At 40.4% G+C, this 24,599-nt stretch overlaps 1 protein-coding gene across 7 annotated transcripts in view; it reads right to left on the reverse strand.

Moving 5' to 3' along the window:
* LOC100763509 (vacuolar protein sorting-associated protein 13B) overlaps positions 1-24,599 on the reverse strand; it is a 437,125-nt gene that overhangs the window by 338,673 nt on the left and 73,853 nt on the right. The gene's annotated exons all lie outside the window — the stretch shown is intronic.

A 24,599-nucleotide genomic window follows, 5' to 3' on the forward strand; every position in this document is an offset into this window, starting at 1 on the left:
AATAATTTTTATATTCCTTCACCAAGGTATTTAAAGTTAATTATACTTTAATTATCTACCTCAGATGTTCTTCAGTATTTGTGTTAGGTTCCAGAGTTCAATATTTAAAAGGTAAAAGGACACGATTTTAAAATAAGTGGGTTGAACTCTGATAACTGTACTTATTATAACCAATCTTGATTAGGACTCAAGACATGAAACTAAATGGATTAAACCATTACACACAACCCAAGAGGAAGTCTAAAAATCATACTTAGTTTCAGAAAACACAATAAATTTTATATTTTAAACAAGTTTGACTTATTTCGACACAGATATTTACAAAGAAAACTACGTGAGTGGGGACATAGAAATAAAACAGGCCAAGATACTTTATAGCTAAAATACAATGTATTATAAGCAAAGAAAAGGCAAAGGAGTTTTTTATCAAGTAACCAAAAAAAGCAGATATTACTATGGCTACTGGATGATATTTATTAATACAGAATAGTTGACAAACTTTCATTTTAATGGTCAAGCCTGGTTTTGGTAATGAAGCCGAGGGAAGGATCAGACAAGCAGAGAAACCTACAGAAGAGAATACTGATGAGGAAAGGGGAGGAGGGAAAAGGGGAGGCGGACTAACACTCACTGTGTGTTAGCTAATAAAACGGAGACGGAGTCAGTCTCCACAGAAGACTATAATATAGACGTGGCTGTGCTTTTTGATGCATAGATTGGAGGTGAAATCTAAATCCCAAAGGAGGACCTGTAAACAACATTTACTGAGGACTTGCATTGTGTTATGCATTATGGACAGGAAAATCATGAATTAGCGGTGTTAGCTAAATTTTGCACCATGCACCAAAGGTAATAAACAGTGGAAGACGGTGTTGAACAATGTCATACACTAAGACCCCGCCCACAAGTACCTCAAAGACTACTGGCTGAATGAGTTCCGGCAGCCCACCTATGTGACGGAATAATCCCGTCTTTCTCTAACTCACTTTGAGTACACTCATGAACATCCAGGAATACTATTTCCCTTCTGTTCCTCACCTCAAATTTTAGTGAAACACAAAGTATTATCCTTCATATCTGAAGACTCCTTAATTCTACATGATTTTAAAAATAAAGTTTCTAAGTCATATTAAAAAGTCTTCTAGATTCTCATGTCTAAATATAGTGTGCTACTGAGTACCTTCTACCTCTCCAGAAGGATATCAAAGTCTTCCTAAGCAGTGTCAGGAATTACCATGCTCGGAGATTCCCAAATGACTCAGGGGAAAGCATGTTGGAAAAACTTCCCATGTACTAACCCTCATTTCTTAAAGAAGTCTTACTTGTCTCATCTTTCACGTACCCACTGTCCTGGTTGGTATTTGTCAACTTGACACAAGCTAGCGTCAGCTAAGAGGAAAGAATCTTAACTGAGAATATGCCTCAATTAAGACTGGCCGATAGGCAAGTAAGTGAGGGGCTGTGCTAGTGTCATAGGTGGGGCCATCCCTGGGCTGCTGATCTGGATGCTGCAGGATGGGGAAGCCCTGAGGAGCCAGCCAGTGAGCCATGGTCTCTGCCACTGCTCCTACCTCCAGGCTCCACTCTCCTTGAATTCCTGCCCTGACTTCCCTCAGTGATGGACTGCTACAAGGAAGTAAGAGGAAAATGAGCCCTTTCCGCCCCAGGTTGCTTTTAGTCGTGGCGTTTAGCACAGCAGTAGAAACTCTAAGACAGTCATTGTGTACTGTGTACCAATTAATTGCTAATTTCCCATGTTCAAAATGCATTCGATTTATATAGAACACAAGCTGAACTGAGCTCTGTAGCAGATTTAAAGAAGGTATGAAGCCAATAAAGTGATATCCAAATGTTGTGTATTTCTCATGTTTTCAAATTCCATGACAGAAAACACTTAAATAATATCCAAGTCAATTAAATGACAGAAAAATTTATATAACCATAGTGCTAGCAGTATAGTTATCACATCTGACACTGTCTGAACACTTAATTGTCCTAATTTATTTATTCATCATAAAAAAATAAGAAAACTATACTATTCTGATTTTACACTAATGTGCTTTCAAGATGTTATAATCAGAATATAATTTACCTTAATTCAAACACTATCATAGAAGAGAGTGACATAGAACTAACACTCTCCACTGTTTCTCAAACCTTGTAGACTAACAACCTATACTAATTGTTTTAAAAAGTATAAGAATCCTACAGCAGTGTGTCTTGCAAGTGGCCACAGTTGTTCTAATAAAGATGGTGCCTGTTAAATGCAAAACATAGAGTTCTACAATGATAGTTCATTGGTAGAGCACTTGCTTGCCATACATGTGGGGTTTCTGCTGGTTTAAATAGGTATGGCCTCCATAGACTTGTGTTTGAATGCTTGGCCCATAGGGAGTGGCACTATTAGGACATGTGGCTTGGTTGGAGTAGGTGTGCCCTTGTTGGAGGAAGTGTGTCACTATAAGGGCCAGTTTTGAGGTCTCATATGCTCAAGCTATGCCCAGTGTAGGACACAGTTCACTTCCTGTTGCCTGTGGATCACAGATCTCCTAGCTCCTCCTCCAGCACCGTGTCTGCCTGCATGCTGCCAAGTCCCACCATGATGAGAAGAGACCCTTGTAAGCCAGTCCAATTAATTACTTTATTTTATAAGAGTTGTCATGGTCATGTGTGGTATTTGTGGCAATAGAAACCCTAACTAAGACAGTTCCCTTCTTTTTGACTACTGGCCTTGCCTTGCCAGCACACGCATTCCTTCACTGGCATTTCAGCCTACTACTTCAGGATTCCAGCAAATACAGAAGAGCAGCTCAGACACTCAGGCTGGTGGGACCGAGCAACGACTAGATTCTTGAACTTTCCATTCACAGCAAGTCATTTTTGGATATGTTGGACTACTGTAAGTCATTCTAATGAAGTCCACACACACACACACACACACACACACACACACACACACACACATATATATATATAGAGAGAGAGAGATTCATTCTATGATTTTTGTGACTCTGGAGAACCCTGACTGACACAGGGTCCTAGGTTCAATCCCCAATACTGGAAAGAGTAGGGGTGTGGGGGAATCATCTAAGAAGTAACTCAAGATATTTTACCAAAACTGCACAACAGAAGTAGAAAATCAATAGGCCCCATCACATAAAAATGCATACACATATTTCTGCCAGCTAGTTTCCGGTGTTAAAACAGAAGTTGTGTAAAAACCTTCAGAGATAACACCAAAACAAAGACAATCCTAAACACATAAGAAGAAAGACAGGCAATATACACAAGGTTAAATAACAAAAAAACAACAACAACAAAAAAAAAATGGCATCAAACATCTGAAGAGCTTGCTGAGAGGCAGGAGGAAATTAAGCAATGCTTCGAAACCCTGTAGAAAATATATCTCCATCTAAAAATCCATACCCAGCCAAATTATCAACCACATATAAAATGTGGTGGTTAGTTGTCAACTTCATGACCCAGAACCACCCGAAGACAGAGTCATAATGGTCAATTATCCAGATCAGGTTGGCTCGTGGGCATACCTGGGAATGGGGCAGTTGTCTTGACTATTAACTGATACAGAAAGACCCAGGACATTGTGAATGGCTCCATTCCCACCGTAAGGGCCTGGACCACATAAGAGCAGACAAAGTGAGCTGAACGGGAGCAATGGTGAAGCAGGCTGCAGACTCGACGCTTTAGAGTCCCTGCCTTTAATTTCCACTAATAAAGTGTAACCATACATAATAAATTATATATGTAGCCATACATAATAAAGTGAAAGCCATATATGAACCCTTCTCTAAAGCTGCTTTGTTGGGGGGAGGGGTACTATCAGCGTGTTTTACCTTATCAGCAGAAGTGAAATTAGGAGAAAAAGTAAAAATAAAGAAGCAAGCATTTCTTCAGACACGCCAGATGACTTCCTACACTAAAATATGGTAACTGTAGAATATTGCACCCAAGAGAAGAGTGTTCGTCAAGAAACAAAACACCTATCTGAAAAACATAATGCAACAAAAGAAGAAAGAAAAAGAAACTTCAAAACACTTTAGGTTTGGAATGGGGAGCAAATAGACATTAACAGGAGGAAAGAAAACTAAAAGTCACTCTAAAAACTAAGGCAGCTTCAGAAAATATGTACAGAAAACACTAATGAACCAAGAACAAAATTAGTCACACCAATTCCAACTATTAAAATTTTAAAAGAGGAAATTTCAATGATCACATGTAACACTATCCATAGTCTTAACATGCTTGTATTAGATACAGACTTTAAAGAAACTGTGATGTAAAATGCCCAAGTATTTAGGAAAAGGGAAGAATATACAGTATTGGTCCTAAAAACTAGACCCCTGGTGGCAAGGACAATATATTGACCTACTGGGTGGGGGGAGGAAGGGAGGGGACAGAGACAAGGAGATCATTAAAGATCCTAATGAGTTGATTTACAGTGGGCGATGACATTAGATTACTCAGGAAAACCTGATGTGACATTAAAAGAAAGAATCCTTAGAGACAGAAAGGAAACAGACAGGAAGCGGGAACGAGACAAAGTCAATGGCTGTCAGAGAAGCTGACCCTGGTGCCTCTGAAAGTGAGGAAGGGACCATAGCTCAGGGAGCCGGAAAAGGCAGAGGCGGCGGCGGGAGCCCATCCCTAGAGGCTAGAGATAGCAGATCTGAAATTGCCTTCAGTCGTATTTACACACGCAAGAGCTACCGTGTGCTGTAAGGCTGCAGAGATGGCAAAGCAGTCGTGACATGGCTGTTTCTTGTCAAATACCACACCAGGCACCCCACAGCCACCTCTAGCTGCAGCTCCGAGGGATCCAATGCCTCTGGTCTCCCTGGGCACCTACACTCGTGTATACATATACCCCAACACATAATTTTAAAAAACAAATATTTTTTAATTTTTAAATGCTGTTTTGATAAAAGTTATTGGAGAAGCAATAGAGAATTAAAATCCTTAAATCCAATACCAAAAATTACATAGAGGAGGAGGCTGAAGAGATGGCTGTTCTTGCAGAGGACTCTGGTTCAATCTCCAGCACCCACAATGCAGTTCACAACCACCTGTGACTTCACTTCGGGGATCTGATGGTGCCTCTGGCCTCTGAGGGCACCAAGCACACACATGGCACACAGACATGCATGCAGACAAAACACCTATATACACACATAAATAAAAGACTTTGCTTTAAAAAATTATATAGCCAGGCATTAGTGGTACACTCATTTAGTCCCAGGATTTGGGAGGCAGAGGCAGGTGGATCTGGGTGAGTTCGAAGACAACTTGGTATCCAGAGTGAGTGCCAGGATAGGCTCCAAAGTTACACAGAGAAACCCTGTCTCAAAAAACCAAAAAACAACAACAAAAAAATTATATAATACTTAAACACAGATAATTTTAAAACTGTATTAAAGCATACTGGTTGATAGTTCCTAGTAAATATCTGAGACAGATAAAAACAATTGCCTCTAAAAGGCAGTGATCATAAGCAACCCAAGCACTATACTTTTCCTATTAAGACAAAATTATAATTTCATAAAATAAAATAATATGCTATGCAGGACACTCAAGCAGCCAGAGCTCATGCTTCATAAAGAAAATATACAAAATGATAGGAGAGAATACCAACGATAAAGATTTCTATCTAAAAAGGAAAAGAGGGAACTTATTCTAAAATATGTATTGAAGGGACAGTGCCTTAGCATTCCTTAAGAACATCACTCAATTGTAACCAAGTACTAAGCTTTCAAGCAGCTGATTTTACACTAAGTAGTGATCATTCTTTCATGGGAAAAATTACAAGAGAAACTTAAATGAGATGAAGACTGATCGTGAGGAAAAGGCCCTAGCAAGACGCTGGAGAGACGGGAACAGCTAAGGTAGATGGAACTTAAAAAAAAAACAGGAAGTTCTAAGAGTCAGCAGGTGACAAAGCCTACAAATCGCCTTCAGGACAAACAAGAGCACCTGATTCAAAATGGGCAAAGGACCTTGCCCAGCGGCCCACACCAAAGTAACCCCAACACTCGGGAGACAGGAGCATGGTTCCAGGCTAGCTAGCACTACACACCAAGACCCTGTTTTCAAAACTGGGGATGGGCGAGGACTTGAAAACACTTCTCCAAAGAGAATATACAAATGTCTGTCTAGCTGTAACTCGGGTATTTCCATCTTCCCATACAGCTCCAGTTTTCCCCGCCCCTTGTAACCACCACCTCACTCTCTGCTTGTTTGAGTTCTTTCACTTAGCATGATCTTGGTAAGGTTCACCAGTATTGCATTTCTCTCCATGGTGGAATGACAGTCCATGCTATAGTTATTTTATTTTGGTTGAGCCTTTGACAAGTTAACACAAGACAGGAAGCTCAGTTGGAGATTGTCTGTTTTTTCTATTTGGGGAAATCCCATTTGCCTTCTTTTTTTTTTTTTTATTGTCCATTCTTTGGGGTTTGTACCTAAAAACATCTACTTTCCACACCTCCACCATGAGCCTTCCCTTTATGCTTTCTCCAGGATCTTCAGTCCCAGTCTCGCATTTAAGTCTGAGTGCACGTAAGCCATGCTTTCCATTTCTATGGTAATTTGCCACACAAATGTAGGGGTACCGTGGGATGTTTCAGCCATGTACTAGATCAGGTAACCGACATACGGTATCATCTCAGTCACTGATCATTTCTTTCTGGCTGCACCCCAGCATGGGCATCTAGAGTTCAAGGACAGTGGCAACAGACTGAGACTACAGCTCAAAACAAAGTCTCTCTTCTACATATCGTGAAATACTTGTTCTTTTTTAGCCATATTCCTGTTCCCCCTACTGCACCACAGAACACAAAGACACAGCTTTTCTATCAACCTGCATTGTGATGTTAAGGAAGGGTACAAAAAACAATTCTAGCCAGGCGTTGGTGGGGCACGCCTTTAATCCCAGCACTCGGGAGGCAGAGGCAGGAGGATCTCTGTGAGTTCGAGGCCAGCCTGGTCTCCAGATCAAGTGCCAGGATAGGCTCCAAAGCTACACAGAGAAACCCTGTCTCAAAAAAACCAAAAAATTCCATAAGAATACATGGAAAACTAAAGCGTGTGTAAACCAAAAAGCATAGCTATAGAATATGTGTCTGTAAACCAAGGAGCATAGCTAGGGAATATGTGTGTAAACCAGGGAGCACAGCTATGGAATATGTGTGTAAACCAAGGAGCATAGCTATAGAATATGTGTCTGTAAACCAAGGAGCACAGCTATGGAATACGTGTGCAAACCAAGGAGCATAGCTATGGAATATGTGTGTAAACCAAGGAGCATAGCTAGGAAATGTGTGTGTAAACCAAGGAACACAGCTATGGAATACGTGTGTAAACCAAGGAGCATAGCTAGGAAATGTGTGTGTAAACCAAGGAGCATAGTTATGGAATATGTGTGTAAACCAAGGAACACAGCTATGGAATATGTGTGTAAACCAAGGAGCATAGCTAGGAAATGTGTGTGTAAACCAAGGAGCACAGCTATGGAATATGTGTGTAACCAAGGAACACAGCTATGGAATATGTGTGTAAACCAAGGAGCATAGCTATGGAATATATGTGTAAACCAAGGAACACAGCTATGGAATATGTGTGTAAACCAAGGAGCATAGCTATGGAATATGTGTGTAACCAAGGAACACAGCTATGGAATATGTGTGTAAACCAAGGAGCATAGCTATGGAATGTGTGTGTAAACCAAGGAACACAGCTATGGAATATGTGTGTAAACCAGGGAGCACAGCTGTAAAATACGGGAACAGATTTGGCTGAAATGAGAAATCCATGCTGCAGTTACAAACTTCAACATTCCCAGGGGCTGACAACTACCTCGATTGCAATAAAGAAACGGATGGTAAGAGCCACATCACCACAAGCTTTCAACCACTTTATAGAAGAAGCAGAGGTCCACAGGATAGTTACCAGGACAGACCACAGTCTCCTGGCCCCTAACTGGAACTCATCAAAATTAGAACATCGATGATGGACTTGTCTTCTGGCCACAGCAGCTTCAACCCTGAAGTCTTCCTATGCTGAGATATTAACAAGCCTAGGGCTGTCACAGGTCAAAGAGGAAGACATTCTTTTAACCCGGTGATAAAAATATGATTTATCAAAATTGGCAGAACAGGGCAGGGTGGTGTGAAAAGGAAAGTTAACAGCTGTAGATCTCTATGTTAGAAACAATCAGTCCATGCAAACAGCGTGAAAGACAAACCCCTCCATGAGGGGATGGAACAGAGAATCCTAAGAGGCACACAAACATTTCCTAGATGACTTCTGGCAGAGGTGCTGCCAGAAGAGCATTCAATTAGTGAAGTTTGCTGAATCCTACACTCAATAACAGAAAGAAAGAAAAAAAAAACTAGAGTGGAAGAAAGCTCAACACATACAATTCCTTAAAAATTATAGTAGGAAAAAAACATCGTTGAGACCTAGAAGTAGGCAAAAAATTCTTAACCTGAATTAAAGACCAAAAAAGAACAAAACCACCCAACCCATAAAGGACTGTGCCACACAAGAACGAGAAGGGCGGTAAGATGCTGAGACATGACATGAGAACGCCACGTGTCCAACTTCTCTAAACACACAAATAATAATATAAAGATGGTCTAAAATACGAACAGACATTCCACTGGGGAGATTTATATACAGAAAACACAGACATAAAGGTGGGAAGATAGAAGGGTGAGGTAAATGCAGAGAATGGGGGTGGGGTGGCGGGGGGGGGGGGACAGGAAGTTGGCACATTCGTATTTCGTTGTATAAAATTTTTGTGACTAAAAAGATATGTATCGTCGTTGCATTGCATTGCAGTCACGGAAAAACCAAGTACAATAATGACATCATAAGACTACTACCCCAACATGTGAAACAGAGTACGTGACAGAATCACATGCTGGTGAGTATGTGCAGACGGGAGACACGTAAAGTCATACAGGAGTCACACAGTCAGATGGAGGCTACACAAACCAGTGTGGGAATTACTGAATGCACTTTGGTGGTTTCCTCAAAAGCTAGGTATACAGCTATGATGATACCCATAAACGGTACTCTCGAATAGTAAAGATAAGCGAATGACCGTGTTCTGAACATAGACATGTTCATAACATCCCAGAGCTGCGGGTTAAGTGTATCAGCTACTATTAGATCGTGATAAAAGCTTTCAAGTCTCCAGAGATTCACACTTTTGATTCCTTTCATACGATCTGTTCCCGAGAAGGAATCCACAGATAGGGAATAGACTGGGATCAGAAACAATTAGGCCAAGTAACAAGAAGGGGAAGGGAGCAAAGGAATTAAAACAATTCTAAAATATACCAGGTCAATGTCTTCTTGATTTAACTTTTAGTTCAAGTGGAAGAAAATTTCTTTGTCAAGGAATGCTCAATGTTTAAACAGTAGACGCATACTCTCTCCAAGAAAATCAAAGTGTGAGAGCAGAGAAATAAAGAAGCCTGCAAATCTTTGTGAATAACAGTTTCCCGGCAGTGCTTATCGTAAAAAGTCATTCTATGTCTCAAAATTTGCCCAAACTTAACACTATAAAATACAGTTTCTGGAGAACAGATTAAAACTACAAAGAAACACTACTTAGTAAGCCTTTCAAAAATATTTCCAGCCAGTCTGTAGTGGTGGTGCACACCTTTAGTCCCAACACTCAGCAGGCTGAGGCAGGTGGATCTCTGCTGAGTTCAAGACCAGCCTGGTCTACAGAGTGAGTGCCAGGACAATCAGGGCTACACAGTGAAACCTGTATTGTTTGTCAACACCCGAAACAATGTGTGTTTTCCAAGTATCCATAAAAGATGTTTCGGGAAGTTGCATTTCCTCCTCATTAAGAACAAAAGCACAGACTTTTTCTGCATCCCTGACAACGGTTTCTAAAGTCACAGGAGAACGGCACAGACTGCACAGAGCGCTCATGCATTGTTTCCAGTAACAAGTGAAATGTTTTCAAGAGTACTTCCAGCTCCTTATCCTGCACAACTGAGGCTGAACAGTGTCTGTGGAAACAGTCACCTCACCAGCAGCACCTCCCTGGTGTGCGGGACGGAGTCTCCCTTCATCACGGGCAGGGATGCTGTGTCCACTTTCCTCCTGGTGGAATATGTTTCAGCTTATACTGCACAGCACACTGCCAGAGCATAAAAAGACTCTGCTTAGCCCTCTAGACTGCCTACGTACTTTTTCCACTGTCCTATAAAATATATTTACTTTATTTATGACATCAAATGCAAAAATGTATTGCGTTGATCTTGTGGGTATGTGTGGCAAATATATTTCAAGTACAATGCTTAGTCAGACTTTGGGAGGCTCTAGTTCAACAGTCGCTATCCACAGCATTTCCTCAGAACATAGTTGAAGCCCGGGAGAGCCACTCTGACTCTGGAACCAGCTGGAACTTGACAAGCACCGCAGTTGAGAAGCAGCCAGGCTGAGCTGGTGCTGACCCACAAGAGAAGGGCCTGGGCGTAAGGCGTAAGGAAGCCATCATTCAAACTGGAGCAGTCCCATACCCACCAGAGGCCCGAGACATTTCCAAACAGAAACATCACAGTCACTGCCCAAACTATCTCAAATGAAGAAATGAAGGCTAGTCTAAGTGTAACGATGGTGAAAATGTGGTATACTGCTCCACAGCTCAGACAAAACTAAAAATTGGGTCCACTAATAAAGACTGGAGGGAATTAGGGAAATGGAGAAGTAAGTGATGCCTCATATTTGTAGTGAGATAACTTAGGAATATTATAATGCCTATTTTAATATTTTACAGAGACATTAACTTAAAAACAAGTTAGTATAAGTAAGTCGGGCAAAGGCTCCATACCACCCCCTGCTGGTGCCTCCATAAGTAACCTACAGCGATACTAAACAGCTAGTGATAAACTTACTAACAGGGCAAAACACCTATGACAGGTGTTGAAAAATTCCAAGAGCTACAAACATAATGCACACCATAAATAGCTAAACTTTATTAGACGTGAAATAACAGAGAAATTGCAGCATGTTCATAATTATGAATGAGGACACAAAAGAACACATCACCAACAGCAAACATGAGATCCAGGGTTATGCAAAGCTTGGATTAAAAGAGCTCAGTCTTACAGGGGGGACCAGCAAACATTTTTCTCTGGTGGGCTAGTTGCAAAATGTTTTAGTATTTGCAATATGGAGAATTTCTGTTGTATTTATTCAATAGTTCTACTATTGTCATACAAAGGAACCACAGAACATAACTGAGCCAAAAACTAAATAATGGGTGCTTTTGCTACAGTCTGAGACAGGAGGTAGGCTGGGTCTGACCTACAGGCCACACTTTGTCCTCCGGCAGTTAGTTAGTCATTCTCAGTCCTGAGACGTGACATGGGTGGTGGTGCCAGTCGGTTGCTTTGCAGATCGGCTTCTAGAGCACTGAATAATAAAATTGCTCTTCAAGCAGGAATGCCAAAGTTAGAATCTCCAGTAAAACATGCCAAGGATTGCCTTGTATGTCTGTAATGCCATCCCTGGGGACACACACAGGCTGATCTCAGGAACCCTCTGGCCAGCCAGGCCAACAAAACATCAGCAAATGTCAGGTTTAGTAAGAGATAACAAAAGGTAGAGAAAAAAAGTGGAAGAAGAGGAGGCAGAGGCAGGCAGATCTCTGTGAGTTCAAGGCCAGCCCAGTCTACACAGGAAAAAACCTGCTTTGGAAAAATAAAAAAGATTAAGTGGACAAAATGATGGATATGCTCAACACTAACGCTATCATGGAATGATCTTCTAAATCGTGACTACTGTAAAGAAAAGCAAGAACCCTTCGCCTCATGTTCTAGCAAGTCCAAGAAAACAAAACCAAGGAGAAGCTTTTAGATACATATATCCTGGAAGTCTTTTCTCTATGCAAGTTTTTCTTTTATAGCTACTGTATACTCAGATAGTGTCAAACGTATAACTAGAATTCACTAATTTTTAAATGCATTAGGAAAGAGTCACACAAAATGCTAAACAATATCTGACAAAAGCAAATTCCAATATCTACAAAAATCTTAAAACTAAGTATTTTCATAAAAGTGTTCTGTTCTGACTGCATTGTTTTTTAATAGCAGTAATTCTTAATGTAAGTAAAAGATTTATAGTTTCCTAAGTATCCAAGAATTATTTCATAGCCTGAATTAATTTGTTAGAAAATATCATCTACAAATGCCAGTTGTACTTTTCTAGAAAAACAAATGTAAACCTATTTAGTAATCTGATTTTCTCTTTCATCTTGTCTCCAATTTCTGTACAGATTTATAATGTTCACTGATTCAAATTTTAACAAATCACCTAATGGCAGAAAGGAAAATATGTTAACCTTGGAATTATTTGCAGTTGGAGAAATCCCTTTTGTCTGGCCCATGCAGGGCCTGCGATCTGTTTTAAACGCAGATTGCCTGTCTTTCGTCTGACAGCCACCAAGCTACACCAATTACTCTGCCTGTTCACCTGTTTGCAGCTGTGTCTGTGAGCTAAGGCTCTGCAGTTTGACTTGAGCAACCACTTGAGGATTGATGACATGTGCTGCTGATAAAGTGAGCAATTTGAAGAAATTACTGGCTATAGCTATTGAAGGACATCTGTGCAGGAGCTGAGAACCACAAGCCTTCAATCACGTGTTTGCAACCTGTGGGGCGGCAACAGTGTTTGAAGTGATATCCTACCAAAGGCAGTTGGCCCTGACACTAAATAACCTCACAATATATGGAACATAATCTCTCAAATGAGTAGTAAAGGCTTCCGTCTTTTCACTGTTAAAAAAAAAAAAATGGAGTTTGGTCCCTTCTTGAAAATATTCCTTAGGAAGTAATGCGTGACAATAATTACGCATTTGTTTTTCCACCTTCACGACAGCTGACACAGCTCTTACTTCCTATGTAAGGAATTATTTCAAGCCCTTACTACTGCTGCTGTGAAAGAACTGTTCGGGTTCCCTGACCACAACCTCCATGCTCCACACACTGCCGGTGGGAAGGCTCTCTGTTCATTATCTAAATAGCCACCTCAGTATTTGGCTCGAATGACTCCTCCACTTCTGTGGTGGAAAAGCTGAAGCAGAGTAAAGCTAAGGAGCCCACGCTCATGTTGTATCATCTGCACCCTAAGCAGGCTCACACAGCTATTGTAGCTATGTTATACGGTAAGTTCCATGCTTTCTCAGAAACATTGTAGCGCTCAGATCAGACAGTAAGAGACAGAGTTTCTACCCCATCTTTCTATCTCATGACACAAACTTCAACTGACATCAAACTGTGAGCATGAACTGAGAAACCCGATTTAGTAAAAAAAAATTAGTAAAAAAATTTAGTAAAAAGTCACACTTTTAAGGTTCAAGTTCAAGCTCTTTGCTGAAAGTAAGATTTCAGATAAAATCATGTTAGAAATTATATCAAATACATATCCTTTCTATATAGAAAAACGTACCATACCTAATGATGAAAATGAAGACATGCAAAATAAAATACTATTCAAATGATTGCATAAAATATTTACAAGCTTGACTTCATCAATACAAATAGTAATTAGGAACACACAAACGATTAGTGAAATAAAAATAATTATGGTTTTAAAAGTTCAAGGACATAAATTCAGAAAAATGAAAATTATATAAAATTCAGAGGAATCAACTAATAGAACTCTGTGTTGAATCCAAGTGTCTCAAATTCAAAACAGGATTTTAAATTATAGTTTAATATCCCTTATGTTATTGGGATAAGTCCTAAAATTCCTCACTTCTACTTGCAAATGTCTAAAAATTCTTAATTTGTATACATTTCAAATACAGTAAAGGTTAGTCTTTTTAAATGGTTCTGTTGAAACATACCTCATTAGTGCTAGAAGCCAGCCCAGTGCTAAGAGTGTTTAACCGGAAAGCTGGACTGGTTTTTAGGAAATATGGGTGCAGTGCGCATGGAACTTTACAGTTTCTGATCCACATCTAATTCCTCAGTCACAAGATAGAGCCAGGGCATCTAATCTTTAAATGTAAACCTGAAGATCAATTCCCAAGAAATCTTTGGGTCTTCATTTGGTTGGAGAGCATTAACAGAGTTCTTGATACCTCTTTCAAAGGTTTGGTTCATTAGTTGGGTTCACTACTATTTTATGCAAATTTAAATTTTCCTAAACTTCCAGAATACTATTCCTGGTATTTACAACGACGGAAATCTCTATCATAACTAATTTAAATACACTTGGCAAAACTGCCAAGAACTTACTATCAGTTCAATTTTTTAAATTAAATATCTTTTTAAAAAATAGTAAAATAACAGCCTTTGAGCTAAGTAGCTATTGTAAATTTGACTTTCACATTCCAGTTTCCATAAACTGAATTCAACATGGAGCCAGTTTGTGCTAGCCACAAAAGAGGATACACATCATTAATACTTATCGTAAATCAAGATGTGTTTACCTAATGCTGAAGCAGTGACATTCTTGCTATGCTATTATCGTCTGTCCTCACCATGTCCTGCATCCATGATTTTAATGACAGCTTTTATTTTGAAGTAACATTCTCATATGTTACTATCCTGTTCTCATCATGTCCCGAATTCTTAATTTTAGTAGGAGCTTTCATTTCGAAAGACCTAAGTTGTAAGAACATTCACACCACTTCATGACACTGACACAAAGTGCCTAGCAGCAGGTTAGACTTCATCTGGAATAAAATCAGCCGGCACTTTTACGTCTGTGATGCAACATAAATGCGGCAGCTGGCATCTCAGGCACACACACACACACACATATGGACTTCAAAACAGAAACTTCCTTATTTGCAGCACCGCCAGGGTGATTTTGTATCCTCGGCACAGTACAGCTATTTGTCAGGGCCCTGCAGGTGTGCACCACACATAAACACACAGCTGTGCTCCAGCGAGCCAAGTGTTCCATCAAACACATAAAGGGAGATCTCAGCAGCTGAATTAGTCATCCTAAGAACAGGTCCAGAGAGAACAATATGGGTTAGTATTCTTGGAAAAAAAATCATGGATAGGAAATTTATGATTATGCTAGCTTTACAAAATAACTGAAGGATTGTGTCATTTTTTAAAGTAAAGTGTGCTAAGTTTTTGTTAGAATGGCTGAAGAGAAGTGAAATTTGTTTCCACTTTTAAATATAATAAAATTTATATATAAATTTATTTAAGCTTTACAAATTAGATTCTAGCTATTAGAATTTATATCAGGGTTATAATATTTGTAATATCACAAATCATAATCACTGTATCTTAACATACTTACCAGTTATACATTTAGCTGAACAATATTTAAAATTCTGCTTTGCTATTTACATTTAAGATGGAATGCTTAATATAAGATAATAAACCTAAAATTATGTATCAGACAACATTTATCTACCTTAAATTAACCCCTTTACTAAACTGTAAACACAATAAAACACTCAATTCTCAAATGTGATATCCAAGTATACTGGCCTAAATTGTCTATGGTCTTCTCACCATCATGTGAAAGCCCCTGGCCAAATTAAGCTTGACCTTATTAATACTCTTTAAAATATCTGCTAAGCATTCCAGGCCCTCAATAATTACGAGCAACTACATCCCCCAGATGCTCAGAGTCCACCTGGCAGTTGACAAAACATGAAAGATGACTTAGAAAGCGAGCTTGAGTGCATTATGCCTGACACGCTGATCTCCATTGAACTCGAGGTCAAAGAGTTGGTGATCAAGAAACAGCAGTCAGTCACGTGAGGAACTGTGCTTTCCTGTACCTGGGATGTACAAAAGTTCTCCAAGATTACGCCAGTCTGGCGCAAATCTCCCTGTCATGAAGTCTGTTCAGTACTACTTTACTTTACTGGCCAATCAACTTACTACATAAAGCAGTAAAGGAGTCCATAAAGAAGAAAAGGGATGAAGTGCTCACACTGAAATTCCTTCAAAGAGAGTGATCTTAGATCTCATTTTATTGGTCTGTGTCTGGATAGAAACGGGAAATACCTGAATTTGACTTGGGTCCCTACACTACTGATGTGTCCCTAAGATACCATCCACACGTCTATAGCACTTCCTCTTAGCCTTAAATGCTTCGGGTTAGACCTCAATGGGACTGCAATTCTGTCACAGGACATAGGTGTCCTTTAGCACCAACTATCAGATTCCAAAAAGTGTCAAATGATAAGGATAAAAAGAACGCCACCACGTTTCTTAATTTTCAATGAAATACATTTTATGAAAAATTATTCCTAAGGTTTCCTTTCATTATGTATACTTAAGTGTATTGCATGTGGGGTGTGTATATATATGTGGACCGCGTGTGTTCAAGTGTTAAAGGAGGCCCCAAGAGGCTGTCAGATCACCTGGAGTTGGAGGTGCAGGGGGTTGTGAGCTGCCCGCCACAGTTGTTGGAAACTGAACTTGAATCCCCTGAAAGAGGAACAAGTACTCTAACTGCTGTCCCTCCAGCCCTCTCAAAAACAAGCCTTAATTAAAGCTATCTGTGCCAGTTATTTATTCCTGTATAACTATTCCAAAACTCTTGTGGCTTAAGACATCACCTTTTTTTTTTTTTTTTTTTTTTTTTTAACATCACAGTTGAAAGATTTTTGTGTACTGCATGGTAACTACTTGGCTCTCCCGTGAAGCTGCTGTCAGTCAAACAGGTGGGTCAGCCTTGAATGTGTGAAATCTCAACTATCTGACGCCCCTGTTAGAACAGGTAGAACATCTACATATTCTCAAACCACAACATCCACGTGATGCAGGCAGAAACCTCCATGGGCTTTTACAACACAGCCTTGGAAGGCAAACAGCACCACTTTCCCCACAATCTACTAGTGAAAAGCACATCAGAGAAACAGTACAGATTCAAGGAGAGGAGCCCAAAAGAGGGAAAACTCTAGGAAGCTTCATTATGGTCTTTGGGGTGCTGCCTACTTTGCTGTAACAGTACCCTCTGAGCGGCATCTGTACGTCCCTCTGTGGCTCAGGGAACACAGCACAAGAGGGGATGAAGAAAGCAAGAGCTGGAGCTTGGGAAGAAGAGCTGTGAACAATGCCTGCTGGACATGGCATGGCCACTGCACACATGAACTCACTGCAGACGTGGTCAATGCAAGAACCTACACAGCACACCTCACCATTCCATCACCCTTAAGGGACTGTGGACAGTGGGTGCAGGGAGGAGGCCACCCCTTTGGTGGTGTGGCCACTGACAAGCTGCCCATGCTCCAGTTAACAGTCCCTGACTCGTGCTCAGCAAGCAACCATAACTCATAACTAAACTTGTGTGTCAAAATGAAAAGGAAGTCAAAGTAGGAGAGCTCTTGTTGGCGAGAAGTGAGTGGGTCAAAAACACAGGGAAGAAGTTAATTATTTTAAAAATACACAAAACTCAATACATTCTTTATGAAATTATACAAAGTCAAGTGTTTTCTATTTCCTGTACATTTAAATATACAATCAACACAACCTACATGTGTTTAGGCTTGAATCTACACAAAAAAGATGGGGGGGGTGGACAAAAGGAAATTGACTTTGAAAAATTAACCTCATGTCCACATACTGTGTCACATACTAAAAGAACAAATTTATTTTAATTTCAACATCCTAAAGATAAAACACACACACACACACACACACACACACACACACACACACACACACACACTTTGTTTTGTAAGCAATACAGAATCAGAGAGTAAAGTTAAAAGATCATTTTCTTGCAAGATTACTTGGAGGAATCTATTACATCCCAAAGTCCTTTGAATAGACTGTTCTTTAAAAATCTAGCGCTCTCTCTCTCTCTCTCTCTCTCTCTCTCTCTCTCTCTCTCTCTCTCTCTCTCTCTCACACACACACACACACACACATACACACACTCATACATACACAAACAAACAAACAAACAAGGTGATTTTAGGAGTTATTAAAGGAACAGTGAGATTGCTCATCAGGTAAAGGCCCTTGCCACCAAACCTTTTGATCTGGCTTTCATACCCAGATTCCATAAAGTAGAAAACCAACTCCTACAGTTGCCCTTTGACCTCCACATGTGTGCCATGACACATAGGTACATACACACACACACACACACACACACACACACACACACACACACACACACACACACACACGATAGTTGACTGTACAGACTGAGGCATGCTTCTCACAACAGTTACTGGTGGGACAACAATGGCATGAAAGCACACAGCATCATAGGGCTTAGACAACCACCGAGGCTGCTAAGCCAGACAGGCATTTGCAGTAACAGTATTTATTTTGTGGACTATAATAGACAGAACTATTAATGGCAGAACTCATTCTGCAAACATGTTTAACCAAGAAGACAAAGTATCTGTTTTTCATCAACTCATACCTAAAACTTTATGCATATAATAACAAACCATCCAGATGTAACTAGAACTCAAAATTCATGACAATGCATATAATTCAAGAAATTCTGATTAATATAAAATGTGTCAACCCTGCCGCTGAGTAGTCGGGAGAGTTGGGATACACAGCATTTGGAATGGTTGATCATTAACCGTCATAGACAATGGTGTCAAACTGCCTTCCCAACATCTGTGTTGATTTCTACAGACAATGCCGCCTCAGCATTCATGGGAGAAGCTTCTCTTTACAGTGACCAACTGGTAAATGCAGACACTACTGGCTGTTCAATGGACTGAGAAAAGGGCATGTTGAGTGGCTCAGCCAGAAGCAGGGCATTTAAGACCCTCTCCACAGTGTATAGATGTCCCAGACCAAGGAATAGAAAGAATTTGAGAGACTGCAAATGGGGAGAAGGGTGGCAAAACGCTGCCCTCTGAGCCTAGCACAGCCGCTGCAATGGAAACCTAATGCAGCTATGGTTTCCTGCATCCGCCCTGCACAAGACTGGCTCTATTGACACCCAGTCAACGAAGAGGGACCTGCTCATGGAGCCTACCTCTCCCTGCAGAACTGTGGGTTACTGAAGGATTCTGGAAAAGGGTAAATCATCACCTACAGAAGCATTGTGAACCTACTGGAGAGCCCACGGGCTGCACTATGTAGCTCAATAGAGAGACCACCCAAGGTGAACTCAATGGGTCAGAAAACAAAGAAAAAGACATGAACAGAGGAACGTGACGGTGACAAGGGCTCTACCAATCACTATAGAGCAGCAAATGCCACCCTATGATATGCCATGCTTAGTACACAGAGCTACTTATTCCCAACACCAGCCCGTCTCTGAGCACTTGGGAATAACTGTCAGACCCTTTCCCTGGTGAAGTAAGACAAACCGAATAATAACTGAGAGTGTAAAAGTAGAACATTTGAGAATGTGGATTCTTTTAGTTGTCACATGAATAAACAGCTTACAGAATTTTTACTATTGTAAAAGAGTTCTTTGCAGTCTAACATCCCTCAGCTTTCTTTATTCCACCAAATTAGAGACAAAATGCATACAAGAAATACTTCCTACACAAGTGATCTCTTTTTGCCTGTTACAGACCCAAATTAACTCATGCTCCACAACCCACCTGAGCAACCTGAGCCACCTGAAGCTGGCTCCTCACCACTTGGTCTCTGCCATCCCCACAACGTGACCAGAAAGGGAACATTAGCACTTCATAGGTGTTCCCTAAATTTAATACTAGGAAGTGCTAGAGCTGGAATCTATTCTTTCAAACATGTTTATTTCCTGCTCATTATCTGTATACACTGTGACTTTACCATAGCTGCCTTACATTAACTCAGACATTGATAGCTAAAGAAAGCATATGATGAAATATGATAAACACTATGAAAACCGTAGTGCAAGATGCTTAAAAATTATAATAAAAGGGCCCTTGTAGATCATCCAAAGAAATGATATGAAAAAGCAAACCAGAAAAAGATGGGAAGATAGACTGACCTGGAGTGCTGCAGGCAACAGAAAACAGGGAAGAACTAACAAAGGCGAGTCAAGGGTGACAAAGAGGAGAGGTCCATGGGACAGCACTACATCGGGGGGGGGGGGGGGTTGAATGATTGAGAGCCAGGGAAACAAAAGGCATTAAGACTTCTGTAAGGAGGCTGGCTGTTTCCAGCCAAAAACAGAGTTACCTGAGGCTGGGGAGATGGCTCAGTGGTTAAAACTCTTGCCATGTAAGAGTGAGGATGCAGTTCAGAGATTCCCCACCACCCACATAAATGCTAGGCAAGCATGGCAGCCTGCCTAATATCCCAGGGGCATGGTAAGCAGAGACAGGGTAGCCCCTGAGCAAATTAGCTAGACAAGCTAGCCAATTCTGTGCGTTCTGGGTTAACTGACGCCTTTCCTCAGTAAATAAAGTGAAAAGCAAGAAGTCTCCAGACATTAAGAATTCTCCAAGTAACTGCATACAATAGTTGTGACAGGGCAGACTCTGCAGTGGTTCCTCCAGCTTGTATTCTTGCTGAGGCCACTTTGGGTCTGCCCAGAATTTGATCTCCTTAATGAAAAAACTTGTGGGAAAGTAGCCAACTCTATTCTAGGAACCCAAGGTCAAGATGATCCAGTTAACTTTATCTTGGCTTCTGTTAAACTGCTTGCTTGCACAAAGCTTCCCCTGCCGCTGCCCAGCAAGATAACATGGGTTTTGCCTTTAAAGAGCCCCTTGCTCTAAATAAAACATTCTGGGCTACACTTGGGCCCTGAACACAAGAGTGTAGTCCCTGCCAGCTGGAATAAAGACTTTCAGTTCACAATAAACTGTGTCTGAGTGGTCTTCTCTGGTGGGTTCCAAATAACATGGTAAGCCAGAAGTCAAGATACATTTGTATCATGACTGTTCAAAGCAGAAACTGGCAAGCAACAGTTAATATATCCATAAATAAAACTGCAATGACCTTTTGATTCAAACTGATGACTTCCACTGCTATTAGAGTTATAAAATGCTCACTGTGTTTTCAAGGGCTCTAGAAAATAGTATTAAAATCTCTGTCCTTGCTTCACTACACACAAGCATGCACACACACCTTATTCTCTCAAAGCTCCCTGCCAAACCTGCCTCCTTTATGCTACATCTTGTCCCTAGTAGGTCCTGGGTAACCCATTCCCCGTCGGCTTCAAACATTCTTATCTGTGCCATCCATCACACTACATGAAAACAGGGAGACGCCTGCTTTGCTCACACCATCTTTGCCAGGCACTATTCGCAGCATACGGTGAATATCAAATACTATTTATGTACTCGATGAACAAATGTGCTACTGATTGATTTCGTACCGGAATCCGCACACCCTCATTCCTGTGGCAGACACAGATCGGATCCTTCCATTACCTTTCACCAAGAACACACTGTCCACTTGCAAGGAGTTTACTGTCCCGAAGCTTCGCTTCTATACAGCTTGTCTCAGACTTCTTGACAAAGCCGTCCTCCCCTTGGGGAAACTCACAGTCAGGGTCTGAGTGATGCTGGCACAAGTGACTCGGCATTTCCTCCACAGCCTTGTCTTTAGAGTTCCCTGCTGGGCTAGCAGAGACTCCTGTCAAATCCCTTTCCAATTATGACTGCTCTCTGCCTGAAACGGTACCCAGTTTTTCCTTCCCCCAAGTATTACTTCCCAGTTAGTTGTCAATACATCCCATCTCGATGTCTGTTTTCTAGGAATCCGGACAGCTAAAGAAAACACTACTTATATCTATAAATAAAATGGTATCCCTTTATATCAGGCATCTTCTTGAACAAAGTTTAGCCTAACTCATACATACCCACCATGCCTCCTGTTTGGCTATCCCCATAACCCCTCTCTGAGAGAGAGAGATACAAAATGTCAACTCTTCTATGAAATTACCCAATTCAACCAAGCTTCTGTTCTCTTCTGCAGCTTCCCTTTGAACTTGCAGCTGGACTGAACACACTGACTAGTGCCTAGGATGCCAGTTTTCCTGTTGAAGTTGCAGCTCACATGACCTGTGCCTTTTTCATATTTATAGGTCCAGTGCCTTACAATACAACAGGTCACAATAAAATGATTTGCTAGCCTAATCGTCCAGTCAGAGCACTAGCCCTGGAGAGGCTGAAGGAGGAGTGTCACCGCAAGGCTGATGCCTCCCTGGCCTGCAGTATAGATACTATCTCAGAAGGTTAAAAAATAAAAAAGAAAGAAAGAAAAAATTCAATTAATTTTTTTGAGAAAGGAAAGAAAATAAACTAAGAGTGAATTTCTTATTATAAACATACAGTTTGCACATAGATGTATTTTACCTGTGAGGTTGAATAACTGTGGTTAACAAAATTTAAGCCTCAAACATTCACATGCTCTAAAAATAACTTTATTCTTCTTAGGGAATAAAATTCAATTTGTTTAAAAGAGGTAGTTATTAGTGTTAAAATTGAAAGCTACTAGGCAATTTGGAGGCTTATTCATTTGGAACCTTTTAGGACACTTCCTCACAAATAACACGTTAGTTACCAAGGAAAAATGAAGTCCTGGGTTTTACAACCCATTAAATTTCTTTTCAACTTCATATAACCTGTCAGTTCCCAATTACACAGTCCCGGTACAAAAATCAGGCCAAAGAGTCTCAGTATAAGCATAAAATAAAAGTAATCCATGAAAACATACACTCAGAGAATGAAGTGTGTAACAGGCAAGCAAGATGAATTACACAATTTCAACTCTGAGAGTTGTTTAACACTGACAGTTAAGCCGTACTTTAAAAAGTCGGAGAGCTGCAACGGAGCCAGTAGTGTAACTACTACACACAGTAATCACAGTCTAGGTGAACAATTTTAAAATCCAACTATTCTAAAGGAAGGTTAGCTGTCCCGTAGGAAATAAAAGTGGAAATGAGTCCAAGGGAGAAAATGGCTTGGTTCCACACCTTTAAAATTGCCTACAGCAAGGCATCAAAAAATAAAATAAAATAAGTCCCCTGGGTCCCGGTCAGCAGCATAGAGTTACAACTTAGGCACTGGGTCATCAGTGTCGACAGAAGGCTGGTTAAAGGCTGAGGTAATGTATTTACTCGCTGTAGCCAGGAACCCTGTAACAGTGCCGCCCTAAGTACAAGGAGTTCTTATGCGGACATCACGTACAGACAAACCCTATAATCACTTAGTTGTCTCAGTACTGAAATATGAAATATACCAGAGCAAAATTCTATATGAGAATATTATAAAGTTCAACTACTCTATTAGTTCAACTTGTCACCAAAAAGGACAACCTAAACTCTATTCGGCAATCTACTGATCATATTTTAACAGATCTACTAATTTTTACTACTCATTATTAAAATCTGATCCTAACTTTAAAAAATGGTCCTTGACCATAAAGAATGAGAAACTGAAATACAAAATTAATGTGGAAAGGGCAATTTTACAAGTAAGGAAACCATTGACAAACATATGTACATATAATTGTTTAACCTTATGGCATTAATAACTTAAAGATACCCCCATTTTGTCTTCATATTTAAAAAGTAGTTCCAACTAGAACAATGAATGCACAGATTATATTATGGATATTGTTATCATTCAAAGGTCTTGGGAAGCTTAGTTTGAAATTAACCAAGGAGACAGTGATGGGGAAAAGCTGAACTTCACATGTTGCTGGCGGCACAATCCATAAGATTAACTAGTTACAAAAATGCGTCAACATTTGGGCAAAGGATATTGCTTAAGGGTGACAAACTGATGAAACGGGAAATGTCTCCAACACCAACCATCTTGGTTTGTGAGATCCCTCTTGCTACACTCTGAGTAAGAGCGATATTAACAATTATTACTTCAAAAGATAATGCCCAGAGATCATAAAGACTGCCATTTCCCAGTTACTCAAGCATCTAAGAAATAAGGGTTCCAGGATGATTCTGAGAGAGACGGTCATCAAGTAGTAATGGACTGACATTAGAGAGGCCCCAATTTCGTCCTGCAGACAGAAGGACATAGCCAGAATTCCTTTGCCGTATTATTGATAAGGTTGCAGTGGGGTCAGGAGGCCTGCACAGAAACATTACAAGGTCCCACTTAGAAACGAAATGTGCCAATAAAGTCTAGATGTTATGTGTAAGAAAACAGGTAAATAATAATGCCAGTGGCTACAATCAGAGAGCGAGGTGCTTCGCTTCCAACAGTGAATTGTACAGGCCATGTCACACTGAGTGTTTTTACCAGTCCTCGGAAGGGCTCCAAGATACCTGAAACTGCCGAGCAAACTGCTCCAAGTGTTCCCTCCTCAGCCAAGGGTACAGACAAAGGAGAGGAGGCCACAAGTCAAGAAAAAGGGTCTACGTAGGCTACAGATGAAGCCCAAGGACAAGAAAGCCACCAAGTACTCAATATTAGAGCCAAGTGAAAAGACAGTGTGCACACTTCAACTTCATTTCCCCACGACAGAGAGGAAAATACTACCAGAGTTGGGGAAAGACTTAGATAATCTGACAAAAATGCCTTTGTATGCCTGTCAACAGTGAGAAAGACAATGGGAGTGTTATGTGACCACCAAAAAAGAGAAACACTACAATATCAAGGAAAGCATAACGTAAAATGATATATACATAGTAAATAAAAATGCAACAAATTTATATATAAAGGCAGGAGACTGGAGGGAAAGAAATTA

This window comes from Cricetulus griseus, chromosome 10 (genome assembly GCF_003668045.3).
Source record: "Cricetulus griseus strain 17A/GY chromosome 10, alternate assembly CriGri-PICRH-1.0, whole genome shotgun sequence".
NCBI classification, from domain to species: Eukaryota; Metazoa; Chordata; class Mammalia; order Rodentia; family Cricetidae; genus Cricetulus; species Cricetulus griseus.